Source organism: Emydura macquarii, unplaced genomic scaffold, assembly GCF_026122565.2.
Source record: "Emydura macquarii macquarii isolate MOO-44397 ecotype Brisbane River unplaced genomic scaffold, CSIRO-AGI_Emac_v2 contig_3108, whole genome shotgun sequence".
Classification (NCBI taxonomy): Eukaryota; Metazoa; Chordata; order Testudines; family Chelidae; genus Emydura; species Emydura macquarii.
In genome coordinates, this window is record NW_027133245.1 from 4765066 (window position 1) to 4778508 (window position 13443).

Consider the following 13443-nt stretch of genomic DNA (forward strand, 5'->3'; position numbering starts at 1 on the left):
TTCACAATTCATGAATTTGTCATAAGCTATCTTAGCTTTGTCTATAAGAAGTGGTTTAATAAAAAAAATTATAGAAAAAAGGTACTGATAATGGATACTGAAGCTTTTTCTATGTTTGGGCTTTTCATATAGTTGGTCACCAACTATTTTCTATTGTAGAAGAAATAGATGATTTAACTCAGTGATACTCAGATCTCAGTGGTTCAGGAGCCAAATTAGCAATCAACATTACCCAAAAGCACCACAGTAGTGTGAATTCATTGTTTCATGTACTATAATACTAGATTTTCATATTTAAACAGTATGAAGTTAATATTTAGCTTTTATATTTATATATATTTCATTCTCACAACAAAATTACTGACCAGTATTATTTTATCAACTAAAATTGGTTAACATAGTAAAAAAGCATCCTGGTTGGTTAATTAACTCAGTATGTTAGTATCATGTGCTGTAAAGAGTCACAGGAGACATATTAAAGAGCCACTTGTGACTCATTGATTTAACTTATTTACTATCCTGGGACTCCAGATGGACTATTGTGATTAGTTCAGATTTAACTTTTCTAGTTTAATTTCCACCAAACATGGATGTATCAAAACTACTACAGTATTTTGCTAAAACAAAAGAGTTTACAGAAGCTTGTATGTCCAAGTGCACCCCAGCCTTAAAATTGTATATTGTAATTCTTAACAAAGTACACCCTTTTATAAGTCTGAATCACATCCAATTTTATATATAAGTGGTAACTCAGGGATGCATGCAGTAAAAATTAACCTGGATTAATAAAACTCCAAGACCTGCAGATACAGTTACTACAGAGAGGACTTTCAACTTATGGAGTGTGCTGTCCGTATCCCAGCACTCCAAATGACTACTGTCTTTGTAACTATCCATACATATGCCTATTAAGGGCCACTTCAATTTCTGACTGCCTCACCCACTATACACACACCTAGTCCTACTCTTCAAGTCACCTTCCCCACTCCTCCTTTTTCCCTTCGAAAGTTTAGCGCCCGTCCCCTCCAGCTAAGAACAAATCTTAAGGAAGAGTGTTTTAATGTCTTTCCTGTTAAGATGATGGGAGGGTCAGAAAAGGAGGCAGCTGTGTTTGTTGGGGGCATGAGACATTCTAAGGGCAGCAGTCAGAGTGCAGATATTTACAGGATGACTGGGTTAATTTACAGACTGTATGCAAATCTGAACCTAAGTGCAGAGAAATGCATAATTAAGATGTAATCAATCAGTTATGGGTCAATAACTGTACAGCAGCCCTGCACATTGGTTGATTGAATCAGTTCTGTATGAAATTAACCCCATCAAAATCAAGTACTATCCATTATTTAATATCTAGATGTTTTGCCCTGAAGTATATACAATATAAAAAGTTACAATCCAGAATGTGCAAACTCCTTTAAAATACTACGAGTTCATAATCCCATACCGCCTCCTGTCCTCCCAAATCCTTCAAATAGCTCTCCCCCCAAAAAAGAGATTGTTTGCAAAGTACCAGAGACTGAGATGTGCATTGGCAGACCAAGAGAAGCAGCAGTTAAGTTCACAAAGTGTCCTGCCATCACCTTTCTTCCTTCCTTCTAAAGCTATGTGAATGTAAACTCAAACATCTCTACTGATTGCAACTGCTAAAAAGTCACAACTAGCAGAGCATACAATTCAGCTAAATCAATCCAGTTTAGAGTTTAAAACCAACAGTTAATTCCACCCATCGATAGCTAATGCAGACAGGACATTGGTGTCACGGACTCTGTACATGAAACAGGGGGCATCTTCACCCCACATCTTCCACTTTCTTTGGTCTCAAGACCAGCGCACACGTAGAACACATTACAGTTGAATCTTGAGATAGAGATATGACTAACTGTAACAAGGCCCACACCTGGAGAAGAGGCTGTACTTGCCTCACCAGGTACGTATGGAAGAACTGCTCTTGGCCACAACTGTACCATTAGGAAACTAATGGATGTATTGCCCTCAATCAGGGGTGCAGGTGTCTTTGGAAATCTTCAGGTTGCTTCCCCCAACCTATATGTGACACTTCAACCTTGAAGATCATAAGTCAGATAGCTTCCTGTCAGCTCCCCACACTTACTGAGACATTGACTAATTGATTATACTGCTCCGGCCAATGCAGGTAAGATATGAACAGAGCTGGTGTCAGCATACTGAAGACATTACCAGCTTGTGTCCAGTCACTGACCATCCCTGACATATAAGCAGAGCAGGAGACAACATAAAATAGAAACTTGCAATACCATGAGAGCAAACACTAAAATACTTGAAATCTCACAAAAGAAAGCAGAGCCATTCAAAAGATTACCTTCTTCAACTAGGCAGCAAATGTGCCAGCCAGTGATACTGAAAGCAGCTAGCAAATCCAAAAGGTTCAATATGGATTTTGTTTGATGTTCAGTGATCCCCTGAGTTATTTAACAGCCTCCCAACAGCCTCCTGACAACAGCTTCAAGTAGTTGCCCTCTTCCTTGTTCTTTCTACGGCCTTTGTTAGCCCAGTAGTTGTATCTGAAAGGCCTCATCCCACCTTTCTTGTTGGTGAAATCACTATTAAGGGATGGATCAAGCATGGCAGGAAGATCTGGCTCTTGGGAAAAAACAGTCCTAGGTAAAACAAAGGGCTATACCCTCATGATTAACAAAATCCAGTATTGGAAGCCAAGCTGAGCCAGGTTGTTCTGTTGTCAGGAGTCTCAGCTACTAGTCTCAAGACATACATCAAATTGTCCTCAAAGCATCTCACCCCATCCCATCTGAAATGTAGTGGTTTTGACAGTAGCCACTACACCACTGTAAATACATTATTGCTTTTTTTGTTCTGTAACAGAATATACAGTAGACCTCATTAATTACATGGGAAGCCTTTAACAGGCTCACCCATTCATAATTATACAATTCAGGAAGTAATACCTTAATCTTCTAGGTTTTTTACTTTGGTTGCTTTATATTACAGCCTTTATAAATGCTATTGTATTGTTTATGAAGTCCATACAGTTTCCTTGTAAAATCATTTATCTAGCCATGTTGAACTACAATTGTACATGTTGACACAGACTTCCAGGTCTAAAGGGACATTATACAACTAGTGTTTTTAGAATAAGCTATTTGAGTCTGTATGAAAGGACAGTGCAACTGCAATATGTCGATAAGTTGGCACCATAGTCCAAAGATTGAAGTAACCGGAAAACGAGCTAAAGTTTACAAAAAACACCAAGTCAATTAACTCTCAGTACTAGAAAAACTAACAGACTAGGATGGCGAGGACGGAGACATCGGAGTATCAGTGTAGTCAAATTCCTTAATGAAAGTAGTCAATGCTACAATGACATAAGCTTTGGTTTCCTGAGCAATGGCTAAAAAACCATCATAGCTGAAATAAAGATGATCACTCAACATCAATGATTATCTCTCTAGCTAGAAGAGAAATTAGAGTAACTATTACAAAAGGTTAACTCTACTCATTCCAGGGCAAGGAGTTCAAAATAGTGAAAATGTGCCAAAGCAATGGCTAATATTGGAGGTTTTGTACTGTAGGGTGGAAGAGAGTCTCTTAGCAGTAGAGAGTACACCAGTATTTAACCTATTTTAAGCCTTTGGGCAACTTTTTGGAACTAGAGAAACCATTGAGAGAGCTGGACAATAAACTGAATGCTAAGATCATAATTAGTGCTATTGCTCACTGTTGCTGTTACCAGATTGGATTGTTTTTTAAGCCAAGTGGTAAATACAGTTGTTTGGATAAACAAAACAAAAAACTGTTTATATACAAAAAGTATATATTTGCACAAACAGCACCTCCAAAAAAGTTATTAACAGGAAGGGTCTGAAGTGGAAAAACCTAAATGGAATACCTACAACTAAATCAGACCACGAGTCCAGTTTCATTAACATGTTCAAATGTATTTTCTTCATTCCACCAGTTCAAGTGAACTAAACTTGCAGTTAAGTTGAACTTGCAGAGTTCTCAGCCTTCCAGCTACCATAGTAGAGTAGGATACATTATAGAAGGAACTGAATGTTAGCGATTTTGAGACCTCTGACTTAATCACACGACATTTGGCATCTCTGCTCATACTACAAAATTTGCATCCTTACACCTACCCAAAAGAGTCATCGTCCACTCAAAAGAGCAATGTGCTATGCTGTCAATTCCATAGTTGCTGTTATCCAATGTTTACTGGGTAGCTAGGTTTGATTCCATAGCTTTCGGGTCTAATTTTTACAGAAAGTATTTTCATAATGCTTAGATCAAACAGCTACTGCGCATTCAACTAGACAAATTTAGTTTGCTAGCTATAGTTGTTTAATCATGAGTCACAGTACTTCATTTCTAAAGGCCCCAGCTCTTGGACTCATGTGACTACATGAGAATCTCTGCTTTCATAAAAAATATTTCTAGCCTTCATGGTTGCCGAGAAAAGCTTGAAACCATGTACTCAAGCTCAAAAGGCAAATAAATAGGATTTTTTTCTTCAGTCATGATTTTGGGGGCTCTGCTTTAACATAATACTTTGGGTTGGCAATACTCTTCTGGCTGAAATCAATGCCTCAAAAGTGCTGAGGTAGGTTTGTTCTTCTGACCTGTAATCTAGGTGGAATGCAGAAAAAAATTAAAGCTGTGTATCCAAGAATAACACGAGCTATTTGTACTGAAAGAACATTTCTTTATACCATACCACCATACACTCAATCCTCTGAGCTCCCAAAGAATGAAGAGTAATACTCTGATGTTATTTAACAAAAGATGCCCAGAAGCCATTATATTGTATGCCATTTTTCATTTGAGTTCAACATTTGTTCACTGAGTATTTATGAACTGTAGATTCATGTGCTTGATAGGGCATGACTGGTGAAAGCACTGCATTGAATTGTAGCTGCAAGTTTATCTGCTTCATTTTATTTTCAACCACCAGTTTACAAGTTACTTTTTGGATAGGGGTGCTTTAAAAGAATTGTGTAATACTCTTTAAAATGAGTGAATAATCTTATACCTAATGTAAGCCTAAATTTAACTTCCATTTTTATAATGTTACCCCACCAACCCCAAGGCAGACAGGCTTTTTCAGTTCAAGGAGGGGGTCATAGCTCTTTTAAATGTTCCTCCTCTTTTGGGCTGGAAAATTACTTCCCTTGAGCTAGGCATCAACAAGAGGGGCTCAGTTAAGCCACTGGCCACTTGCAGACCAAGGGGAGAGTATCTTTGTGTCCTATCGCCCAATGGAGCATGAGTATGCTTCTACTGGCCTCATTCCAGGCCCTGGCTGGTAGCTTGGGAGTATCATTTGCAAAACTATAGAGAGAAGCTCTTCTTGCAGATAGTCTATAGAGTTAGATAGCTAGGCTGGTATCCACAGACATCCCAGAAAAGGTGGCAACGCTTTTCAGATTGATCAAGAGGACCAGGGCTGTCAATAAGGTTGCACTACATGAGCTGCAGACTATTATTTGGTTATCCTAATTTTGCATACAAAAGTCATGGCCTCAGGATGAGCACTTTGTGCCTGGCTGTCAGCTGCTACTGCTGGGATAGTGAGGCCCAATTATTTTATAGGAGTGAATAAAGACATGAAGGATTTATGGATATGGGAACAGTTCCTAAATCACTTAAGTTTCCTTTCAGAGAAAAGAATGGATGCTATGCTAGAGACAGACCTAAAAATTAGCTCTAATGCACCAGGGTTTTGGGTTGTTTTTTTTTTATTTAAAACCAGGGCAGGTGGTGTGCTCAGAAATGGCCCACTGATTGAATACAAAAGGGAATAGTAAATTCCAGGAATTCTTTCCCATTTTAGTTGCAGTGACCATATGGGAGAAGTAGTTTGCAAATGAAAGTGTTTCTGGAGTGACAACCCAGCAGTGATACTTTATTGATCACCAGTCCTCTAAATCACTCAGGGCAATGAGGTCCTGCAGCATTCAATTAATAATTTCTGGTTTACTAGTAAACTTCTAACAGCATAGCTGATATTTTGTCTGACAGACTGAGATTTGACTCCAGGAGCCAACAAGGAACCCAAAATAGATGCCACTGGCCCTTTAGAAACTTGGAATATGACTGCTATTGGATGAGAGAGAAGATGAGTGAGTTAATCTCTTTTATTGGACCAACTCTGTTGGCCAGAGACAAAAGCTTTGAGCTTACACGCAGTTCTTCTGCTATTAGATTAGCCAGAGATCAGTAGCACTGCAAACATCTAGGCTTTATGAGAAGGATTTTAAGGAATTTAATCAATATCTACAATTTGCCTATTCCCAAAGATCAGGTACTTCAGCACATGGTATCACTGATGCACCGCAGTTTGGTGCCGACCATATCTGGTCACTTACTACAAAACATGCCTGGTAAGAGAAAAAGGTTACTCTACCCTTACAGCAGGTTTAATTAGTAGGTTAAAGGACTATTCTTGAAACAGAGGGTCTAGGGAAAAATCCCCAACAACTCATTCGGCAAATTCTTAGGTATCTGATGGAAGTTCTCCAGCAGATATGCCAGTGCGGCCAGGAGACAGGCCTGTTCATGGTAATATTCCTGGTGGCATTTTTTTGGAGCATTTAAAGTCAGTGAACGAGTGCCTGGGTTGGCAAGGGATAATTTCAGGTAGGGCTTTGTAGCTTAGGAGCTCACAGGGAGGGGAGCAGGATATAAAAATAGACCAGAGAAGGCAAGTCAGTCCATAGTGCTACAAGAGGGTAATGAGGCAGGGATTTGGTCAGTCAGGACATTAAGGACTTGTGTAGCATTGAGACCAGCTAAGAATAGGCCTGCCTTTCTTCATGGCACTAGGTGTTACTGCACAAAAATACCATTTCATGGCAGTCAAAGGGGCTCAATGTCAGTTCCCTGCTAATGAATTTAGGTCCCCTTTGTTCAGGTTTGATGCTGCCATGGTCACTGCCCAACAGAACAGGGGCATGAGGAATGCAGACAATTGGCATTGGCCTTCAAATCATGTCCACAATGTACATGAGGCCTCCACACGATAACCAGAGTTGAATGGCATGAATGGCTAATTCTTATTTATTCAATTGTCAAGAGCAATGGAGTGGGGCACAAGCTCATGCATGGATCTGCAGACATGGTATGTGCACTGGGCCCATGGGTGGGCTGACAGTTCATCTGCACATTGACAGTTGGGCCCGATGGCAAGGCAATTTTGAGTTGGCATGGAAGGAGGAGCTGCTCTGGCACCAGGGGATGTCTCTTGCACTCTGACATCCAGGCAGCAGCCATTGGACATGATTATTGTGCACTTGGGTGAAAACAATTGGGATTTTATAAAGAGTTGACAATCAGGGACTTCTCCAAGGGGCAACTGTCAACTGGTCTGAAATGCTGCACAAGAACATCATGGGAAGCAGCCAAGCCTCCACAAGCTGACAAGGGCCTGAACATGTGCAAATCAGGAAGTGGCTTAATTTGTACTCGTATGGTGAGGATTGTTAGTTACCCAAGAAAAAATATGTTTTATAGCTGAGTCACTCAGGGAAGAAGGGATAGACCTGTTCAACTGGGAAGCAGATTTTCTGGCCAATTTTAGGGAGGCAATTAACTATTTTGCAGTCTGGGTGAAGGCAGCCAAATTAATAGCCCATGGCAGGGGTCCATTGCAGGAACTCATTCCTTAGAGGGTCCAGGTCTCAAGCAGATTTAGGGAATTCATCTCCTAATGAAGCTGGGGAATGAGATTGGTTTCTGGCTCAGGCTCATAACATCTAGTTCAGCAAGGAGATAAGCGCCTTCCCCAGCCTCTTAACCCTCAGACACAGGAGGGTGTTGGGATCCCAGCACCACAGTGGAGGTTGATGGCAGCCCTCCTCAAAGAGATGGCTTTTCTTATAGGATGCAGAGCTGGCCAAGCCAATCTGCAGCAGCCTCATCAGTGAAGTGCAGAACTCAGACTATCATCAACTCTGGTCAGAGGACAGTTGTTAGTGATGAGACACTGTCTTTGGCCACAGCTGCATGTGGGGTCCTCTCATTGGCTCCACATATGAAGGGTGGCCGCACACTGACCCTAGCCCAGTCAAGAATCAATTCGGAAGGGTCCAAGAGTAGTATATACACCCAGCTTTGATTTGCCATACATGACTGATTCAGTTATAAGACAAGTTTCTGCAGACCATTCTTCATGCCATATTGATATTGCAGAGAAATCTGGGTAGGGCACATAGGCCCACAATGGGTGCCTCAATGACAAAAGCAAAAGGGTAGTAACAAGCAAGGAAGGAATGAGGATCTGAATGGACAAGTTATTGCCAGTAAGTCAATTTTAGTTGTCTGGGAGCTAATTAAACTACATCACCAACAACTTGTTGGTCTTCCTATACATTTGGAACAATGAAGATTGTAAAGTAAGACTAAGATTAATCCTCAATTTTTTACTCTAAGAAAACACAGTTGGAGTCCAAGAGTTTTTATTAGATCTCAACAAACTGTGGCAGCCAGCCACTACAATTTATCACTTGCAATACAGGAAAAGGACATTTAGTACATACTATATTTCACAATCAAGTAAAGGCAGTAAAGGTCAGCTCATATTTGTAATTTGTCATTACAAGATTTTAAATTCTTGAGGATTTAGTCAGCAATCATAAAGCCTTCCTGCTCACACAAGTGATAGTCCCCTAACATTAAAAGTTTTTCCGTAAGTTGGAAGCTACTACTGTATATCTAACTCTGCTCACCGGTAACTATATCATACTACACAATATAGCATAAATGTTCAATTTGTTAGTGTATATTTTTTGTTCAATATTAGCATCCCAAATCAAAATAAATGTTAGATTAGCATAGCCAAACCCTTGAAATGTAGGATAGGAAAGTATCATTGTTACTTAATGCAGGTAAAACTTGAATCTCTTCATTATATACTCACTGCGTACTAAACAGTGTAACCTGATCTTCTTGAAAAATCTTTGAGAACTCTAGAAATATTTAACCCAGAGATACTTTACAAGCCTGTGTTATGAAGCAAGCTACGAAGGGATTTCATCACCTTTGTCCAATGGCAGACTTTATCATGCATACTTGTTAAATTAAAGTAGCTTTCCTTAATGAGCATTTCTGGTTCTTTAATTTGATGGTGAACTTTTTTTTTTTTAAAAACCACCCACAATCCCTCCTTAGCCTTAGAACAATGGTGTCAAATTTGAGCTCAATACCCTTTTCAAACTTTAGCGCTCTCCTCTTTGCCAGCTTTGTGTTTTATAAATAAAACCAAAGAGGTATAAGCATTCAAAATATGTAAAAAAATGACAAGAATATCATAGCTCTTATTACTACACTAAATTGGTCAAGGTGCATGCTAGCAGTTACCAGTAGTTAAAAATGTCACCATTGTTTTCACATTTTTGAACTTTCACTTTCATTGCAGAGGCTCATCATTTGCCATTTTAACTATATGCTCCAAAGTGTCAACATTGATTTTAATCCTCTAAAGATGATTTTACTATATGACTCTAACCAGACACTTTTGGGAGTGGATGGGAAATCCGCTCTGTAAAACAGTAAACTGTAAAAAAAAAAAAAACCAGTAAAATTCTTCCTACTTGTTCTGAAGATGTTCATTTTATGTGACTAGTCACAAAAATGTACATGCATCTTATTTTTAATTACATGGGGAGCAGGTGATGTTAGTAGACAAAGCACTTGACCATTTCTGAAGGCATACCTGAAGTTCAATTTGAGATGATCAGTTAGGATTTTGGTGGTATTAGCTCAGCCACATGAAAGCCACAACTTTTAACGTCTCCAGCCACAACCTTTAAAGTCTCCAAGTAGAAAAGGTGTCGAACTGCTAGACTAGTTCAAGTCAGAAAGAAGGTGGACCCTCCAGATCAAGGCTAAGGTCATTTATACAGTAATACAGTGACACAAAATGGAAGTAAATTCCTGAAGTGAGGAGCAGATTACTTCTGATTCATCACTGGTAGTCCCTTATTCTGTCTGCACAAAGCTACCCAAAATTAAAACAAAGAACATCAGTGGGACAACAAAGAAAATAATTAGTTTTTGTTTCCTTTTACAAAAAAATGTCTCAAGACTTCCATAAACTGAGAACAAAAACTATTTTCCCTCCTGCCCAGATGTTAATGCATTTAACAGCACTTAGTACAATACATACACATACTTTCATATTTTGGTATATAAAAAGTTTGGGGCAGTTTTCCCACAAAAAATATTTCAAAAGTAGAAAAATGTGGATTTAAGACCATAAGAATCTACAGAAGGATTCAGCAGGAGTAATACCTAGACTGCTTTGAATTCACTTTGAAACTACCCAGATTTCAAGTTGACAGTGTCCCCTTAAAGTTGTTTTATCCAGTTCAGCTAGAACAGCCCGGTTTGAAGGTCCCTTAAACTACAACACCGGTCATAAACCTGAGTTACTTTTTTGCATACCTTTAGATGCATTAATGACAGGGCATAGCAACCATTTTGTTGCTTTATGCAATATAATCTGCATAAAATTAGGTGACTTGGGAACGACAATCCAACTAATATGCCTCCTGAGAGTTAAATGTATGGGAATAGATGCTGGAACCAGGAGCACCCCGACTTGAAGTGGTTTCCATGATATACAGGCTTTACACAGCCTAATTCAATGGCTCTCAGCACCCGTTAGGAAGTCGTCTTGTCCCTCTTCCCCCGCATGGAGGCAGGATTTATCACACCAAGACCGCATACAACGTTTAAAATAGCACGGACTAAAAGCAGGAGACTGCAGCTAGGCGTGCAGCAGAAAGGACGGCCGCCTGCCAGAGGGCGAGAGCACGTCTAAGCTATCGCTCTCCGCAGTGACTGTTACAAAAATAGTCACCTGACCAAGTCCCCGAGCTCAGGAATGGAAGATGCACGGCTTCCTCCGGGCCCTGCCTCCCTTCCAGCGACAGCCCGAGTTTAGCCCCAGAGGAGCCCCGTTAATTAAGACTAGTTATTCACATTCACGGCGAAATCAAGCAGTAGCTCAGAAAAGCAAGAGCCCGCCAGGTGCTTGTCGGCGATTGAACTCCCTCCTACCGCCCCTCTGCAGCCCCGGCTGTACAGTCAGGGAAACCGACCCGATCGGCTAGGACAGGCTGCAGCCTGCGCCTTGCTTGCTCCCCCCCCCCCAACCCCAGGAAATCTAGCCAACTTTCCGCTAAGCCCCTGCCGCCAGCGAGGGGCAGGAAACAGTCTCTCCACCTGGGAGAATCGCGGATCCCCTCCCCCGGCCGCCGCCGCAGCTCGGAGGCACCCAGCGGGGCTGCCGATCCTGCGCAGCCAGGCACAAAACAAAAGTCCCTGCAGCAGCTCCTGGGAGGCCATGCAGCCGCATCGCGGACTAGCAGGCAGTCCCCGAAAGTCAACGCAAAGGCAGAGCGCACCTTGGCGGAGCCAAGGGACCCCACACTCCCTTTACCTCCTCCGCGCGCGGCTGCTGCCCTTCTCCTGGCCTGAAGGGGGGGGTCACCCCCTCCCCAGGATCACCTCCCAATCCGCCACCCCTTCCCACTGGCTGCCAAGTTCGGCGGCTCCCACTTCTCCTGCGGCTGCAATTGCTGGAGGCGCAGCCGGTACCGGCCGGCTGCCTTGCAAGGGTGGGAGAAGGGCGGCTGGCAGCCCAGCCCCGCAGGCCGGAGGAACACCCCGCAAAAGTCGGGCCAGCCCCCGTGTACCCCCGTCCCACTGGGAAGTTTCTAGCCCCCCTCTCCTCGGCAATTCCCAGAAGCACAGAGAGCCGCGTTACGGGGCGAGAAAGGAAAGCGGCCCCTTCCGAAACCCTCCCCCGGAGCCCTGAACAACAGCCGCCCGGCGTGGCAGAGCCCCACTCACCTCCCCCTGCAGCGGCGCTTTGCCCTGTCCTTCTCGCGTGGGCACCGCACTCGGGCGCTCCTCCCGCTGGCTCTGTGCGCGCCTTCTTCGCTCGCCCCGGGGCTCGCGGGCGCGCGTGCTCAAGACCAGCCGGGCTCGCTTGCGCCTTCCCTCCCTCTTGTGCCCCAGGCCCTGGCAGCACCTGTTCTGCTTTGTGACGTCAGCACACCTAAACGCCTTCCCCCCAACAGGAGCCTAAGCGCACCTGGCTGCCAATGAGCAGGGCACAGCCCCCTCTCTTCAGTCTCCCGCTCCCAGCTGCAGTTTGCGAACTGCGCTCACCTGCCGGTGCAATAGACCAATAAGGATTCTGGTAATGCACAGCTTGCCTGCAGCTAGTACTGAGAGAGGAAGTCTGGGGCAATGATTAGCGCGGGCGGGTGGGTGCTAGGCCGATTGGGTTTGGTTCTTTTCCTAAGCGGCAGGCTAGTGTAATGCTTGGATCAGGAAAGTGCGGGGAGGGTAGATAGGACAGGACACAGAGGTGCTGTGCTGTGCTTTGTCAGCCTCACTGAATGACCTTGGGCTTGTCACTTGAACTCTTTGCGCCTCTGTTTCTGCCCCTGTTAAATGGGGATCAGTAAACTATTTCCACCCTTGCAAAGCGATTGGAGAGCCTTGGCCTAAAGGAGCTATAGAGGTACAATTTTGTTTTCTTTGCATTTGATGTAGATAAAATCCGATGTAAATCTTGAGGAAATGAAAGGGAGCCCTAAGAGTGGTTTTAGGTCAATAACTAGGACTAACAGGATGAAATTAAGAAAAGAAACATTTACAGGGATTATCAGGACAATCATCTTAACTTGGCAGCTTCTTGGGGCCCAAGCATGCACTGCAGTAGGACAGGTCTGCCTATATGGGGTTCTTTGTAGGATCTGCCTCTTAGGCTTTAAAATGTCTTCCAAGGGTAGTGATGAACCTTCCACTATCTGAGGCATGTGCTTCTTATATCTGTTAATGGAGAATTGTCCATTACAAGCTGGGTGCTGTAGGAAGAGGCTTTTTTAAGGCTAATCATAAGAATCCTTTACTACCACAGGTTTTCAGCTGATTTTGAATCATATTCCAAGTTAGGGGATTAATTAGCAATGCTCTGAGTTGCAGTTTGGGTAGCTCTCACATTCAAGCGTAGCTTTGCACTTTGTTACCTATGTGACGTTAATGGTCTTGCCCCACCTTTTGTATAGCTGCTGGGTGTATTTGTTAGGATTATAACTAGTAACTATAAAACCTATTTTATTTCACCTTGTTTTTAGAGCAGCTGTAGCTTAAATTGTAGCACATGGAGCTGAGCATCATGAGACTTGAGTTATTGTCCCAACTCTGCCAATGATTTGTTGCATGACCTTGGGCAAGTCACTTAAGACCAGATTCACAAAGGTATTAGACATGTAAACCTCAGATTTCGGTGTTTAAGTCCCAGGTTTGGCTCTATTGTGATCCACAAAACTCCCTTAAGTGCCCAAACACCCTCAGTGCCTATGTTTTTAAGGTAAAATTCCTTAGGCATGTATGTTTCAGGCTCTGGGCATGCATGCCCACTTTAGGTATCCCATG

The 13443-nt window shown here is 42.6% G+C and overlaps 1 protein-coding gene across 3 annotated transcripts in view; it reads right to left on the bottom strand.

The window, feature by feature from the left end:
- The window catches only part of MTUS1 (microtubule associated scaffold protein 1), a 175764-nt gene extending 163696 nt beyond the window's left edge, over positions 1–12068 (bottom strand). Inside the window, exon 1 of one of the 3 annotated variants that reach the window (XM_067530554.1) lies at positions 11848–12068. The gene's annotated coding sequence lies outside the window, so the exon portion shown is untranslated. The remainder of the gene's footprint in view (positions 1–11847) is intronic. The other 2 variants (XM_067530553.1, XM_067530552.1) reach the window with 2 other exon arrangements.
- Between the last annotated feature and the right edge of the window lie 1375 nt (positions 12069–13443).